Source organism: Cornus florida, unplaced genomic scaffold, assembly GCF_030987335.1.
Source record: "Cornus florida cultivar Cherokee Brave unplaced genomic scaffold, ASM3098733v1 CherokeeBrave_3.0.0_Hap2_Chr06, whole genome shotgun sequence".
Lineage (NCBI taxonomy): Eukaryota > Viridiplantae > Streptophyta > Magnoliopsida > Cornales > Cornaceae > Cornus > Cornus florida.
In genome coordinates this window covers 10,756,847-10,761,444 of record NW_026775576.1, presented here as the reverse complement: position 1 = coordinate 10,761,444, position 4,598 = coordinate 10,756,847, and positions in this window count along the sequence as shown.

Sequence of the window (4,598 nt, the reverse complement as noted above, 5' to 3'; positions counted from 1 at the left end):
TGGATATAGAGGAGAAGAAGCGAAATAGTTTTGTTAAGGGATTAATGTGGTCTATCAAGAGAGCTATTACTGGTAGTCCAGCCTATACTACATATGCTCAGGTGGTAAACGCTGCTCTATAGCAGTATCAGTTGACCGTGGACTTCAAACAGGCCAAGGGTGAGAAGCGGGGTGACAGAGATTCTGCTAACCAGTCAGCTGAGAAAGGGAATGGGAATGGACACTAATAGAATGACAAGGGCAAGTTCTAGGGATAGCAGCCTTGGAAGAAGCACAAGGGTGGTTCAGATGCTCCCAGGGATGTGGCACCTATTCAGCGATAGCAGAATAGGGGACCATAGGTAGGACAGGGTCAGCCACAGGCTAACTGACAGAGGAGGCCGTTTGGTACTTTCCAAGGTAGTTGCTACACTTATGGAAAGTATGGTCATACCTCCAGATAGTGTCTTAGAAGAAGACAGGGACAGGGATAGCATGTGTAGTAGGGCAGAGGGCGTAAGTGCCTTTACCAGCTCCACAGTTTCCACGGATTTAGGGACAGACATATCAGGCTTTACCAGCGCTACCGCAACCTCAGGGACAGGCACCGTAGCAGTTACATTATAGCAAGGTGTACAACCCCATACCCAGGATATGCAAGCACCTCAGACTGTTGAGGGTAAGTTTCCTATTCATGATTTACATGGACATGTATTATTTGACATGGGTGCTACACACTCATTTGTAGCTAGATATTTTGTTGCTTTATCTAGGATGACGACTCGGGTATACAGTAGACCACAGGGTATTTCTACACCGTTAGGCAATACATCCATTCTTCATGAGAGTGATGGGCCTGTGACACTAGATATTGGTAAAATTAGATTTCTAGCCAATCTTTTGGTCATGGACATGAACACTTATGATGTGATATTTAGGATGGATTGGTTATTCCATTACCTTACCCAAGTTCATTGTTATAATAGGTCAGTTATTTTCACCATACCTGGTTAGGACATGTACGTCGTCGCTATGCCGTGTTCTAGCGGGGTCACTAGCACTTATTTGTTCCATATGGAGGAGGAAACGGAGGAGGGGGTTACTGTATCTTTGGGTAACATACCAATTGTACAAGATTTTCTGGATGTATTTCAGGAGATTCCAGGGTTGGCGCCTAGTCGCGAGATTGACTTTGTGGTAGACTTAGCGCCAGGCACTAGGCCTATTGCTAGGGCACTGTATAGGATGGCACCAGTGGAGATGTGAGAGCTGAGGGATCAGATTCAGAAACTACTCAGCCAGGGTTTTATTCGCAGGAGTACTTCACCCTGGGGAGCACCGGTTTTGTTTGTGAAAAAGAAGGATGGTTCACTTCTGCTGTGTATAGATTATAAGGAGTTGAACAAGGTTACTATTCGTAATAAGTATCCGTTACCTAGGATTGATGATCTTTTTGATCAGTTCTGGGGAGCTACCTATTTCTCTAAGATTGATCTGCGGTCTAGATATCATCAACTTCGAGTTCGGGAGCAGGATTTTCCGAGGACAGCATTTCTTATAAGATACGGATCTTATGAGTTTTGAGTGATGCTGTTTGGGGTGACTAATGCAGCAGCGGTTTTCATGGATTTAATGAACAGAGTCTTCAGGGCTAACTTGGATCAATTTGTCATTGTCTTCATAGATGACATTTTGATTTACTCGCGATCAGAGGATAATCATGTTAGACATCTTCGGATAGTCTTGCAGACGCTTCGTGAGCACCAATTGTATGCCAAGTTCGAGAAATGTGAATTTTGGCATCGGAAAGTGAAATTTCTGGGTCACGTTGTGTCAAAAAGGGGAATAGTGGTGGATCTGGCCAAAGTTTCAGCAGTGGTTGAGTGGGGACAGCCTACATCACCTACTGAGATTCAGAGTTTTCTCAGTTTGGTAGGATATTATAGGAGGTTCATCCAGGGTTCTCAAAGATAGCGGGACCACTCACTCATATGACTAAGAAGGGTGTACGGTTGGTGTGGGATAAATATTATCAGAAAGCTTTTGATGAGCTGAAGACTAAGTTGACTTCTACACCGGTTTTGTCTACCCCACAGAGCGGGATAGAGTATCTTGTGTACACAGATGCTTCATTGCAGGGTCTTGGATGTGTTTTGATGCAGGAGGAGCGACTGATTTCATATGGATCTTGTAAGCTTAAGCTTCATGATATTAATTATCCAACAAATGACTTGGAGTTGGTAGCTGTGGTCTTTGCCTTACGTATTTGGAGGCATTATCTGTTGGGTGAGTCCTTCAGATTATTTAGCAATCACAAGAGTCTGCAGTATTTGTTCACTTAGCGGGAGTTGAATATGAGACAGTGCAGATGGTTGGAGTTTGTAAAATACTATCACTTCTCTATATAGTACCATCCAGGGAAAGCGATTGTGGTGGCGGATGCACTCAGTCGCCAACCTGTTGGTAGTTTTTCTGCTTTATTCAACACCGAGTGGAATGATTTGAAGCCAGTGGATGAGTTGTTGGATGCTTTCATGGCTTGAACGGTAGTTACACCTTCTATCATTCACAAGGTTTTGAAGGCACAACTCACGGATCAGCAGTGCATTGACAAAGTTACAGAGATAGCTTCCAGTGCGGTCCTATTTTACTACGTTGGGACTGATAGAGGTTTGAGGTACAAGGGCCATTTGGTGGTACCTTCTGCTAATGATTTGAGGAAGGATGTAATGATGGGGACTCATCACTCTGAGTTCTCTATTCATCTAAAAGGGGACAAGATGTATCAGGACATGAAGCAGCAGTACTGGTGGGTAGGATGAAGAACGACATTGCTCTTTTTGTTTCACAGTGTAGTACCTGTCAGATGGTTAAGATTGATCATCAGAGGCCGCCAGGAGCTCTACAGCTACTGCCAATACCAGAGTGGAAATGGCAGAGTATTCCTTCAAGGATCACAATTCCATTTGGGTTATTATGGATAGATTGATGAAATCAGCTCATTTTTTGCCTATTCGCACTGACTTCACTTCGGAGCAGTTGGCGAGACTTTATATTTCCGAGATTGTAAAACTGCATGGAATTCCATTGTCTATTATATCGAACAGGGATTCTAGCTTTGTGTCAGGGTTTTGGAAGAGTTTTCAGCAGGCTTTGGGTATAGAGTTGCATCTTAGCACTGCTTATCATCCTTACACTGATGGACAGACTGAGAGGTTAATCAGATCATAGAGGATATGCTCCGGTCGTGTGTTCTTGATTTCAAGGGCCACTGGGAGGATTATTTGCCACTTATGGAGTTTGCATATAATAATAGTTTCCAGAAGACTATTGGGATGGCACCATTTGAGGCATTGTATGGCCGACCGTGTTGACTGCCTATTTGTTGGATGGAGGTTGGCGAGAACAGATTCTTGGGTCCTAAGTTCATCAAGGATACTTTTGAGAAGATAGCTCTTATTAGGGATGGCATGCACACTGTCCAGAGTAGGCAAAAGAGTTATGCGGATCGTCGCACACATGCACTGAAGTTTTAGGTTAGGGATCAAGTGCTACTCAAAGTGTCGCCTATGAAGGGTGTAATACGCTTTGGGAAGAAAAGGAAGTTGTCTCCACGATTTGTCAGTCCATTCATGATTATGGACTGAGTTGGAGCTTTCGCTTATCGGTTAGCACTTCTGGATAATTTGGATCGCGTACACAAAGTATTCCATGTTTCCATGTTGGGAAAATTTCTACGAGATGAGGATCGATATCAACATATCAATGTTGAGGAGATTGAGTTGCAGCCAGATGTAACCTATTTGGAGCCACCATGTCGTATTATCGACCGTCAGGATCAAATCCTTCGTAATTAGGTTATTCCTTTGGTATGTGTTCAGTGGAGTCATCACAACGAGGTTGAGTCCACTTGGGAACGGGAGGATGTCATTTGCTCGCAGTTTCCTGACATATTAGAAGAAGGTAAGAGCGAATTCCGAGGACGAAATTCCTTTTGTTAGGGGGGAAGAATGTAATACCCCAAATTTTAAAAGGATAGTCTCGGCATTTTATTTATTGTTTTATTTTATTTTCGTGTGATTATTTGCATAATTTCTTGATTATTTATTTAATGCTTGTTTAATTGATTTAATTGTTTAATACTTGTTTAATTATGATAATTGTTAATTTTGTTTGTTTACTGGTTTAAGTGCAGTTTGTATTTGATATTTTTTTTACATTAAATGGAATTAATGGTATTCTTTATTTTATTTTTGCTAAATGAAATAAATTTTTTTTTTTTTAATTTGAAGTTGGTTACACTGTTATTTTATTGGAATTTTTCACGGGTGTAATTGGATTAAACTAGAAATAGTGTTAATAGTAAACATTAGGGTTTCTTTTCTTTTAGAATACACGGATGGGCCAACTAGGATTGGAAGTAGGGCTTAGTCTCTAATTATATATGGACTAGGGTTGCTATAATAAGCCTATAAATGAATAATGTTAGTGGGGTGCAGGGTTTTAGAAAACGTAAGCATAATTCTGTAAAATAGAGAGATAGTGAGATACAGAGAGAGATAGGAGAGGAAGGCTAGGTTGGACTAAGGAGGAGGAAGGAAAGGTTTCTCATAGGTGAA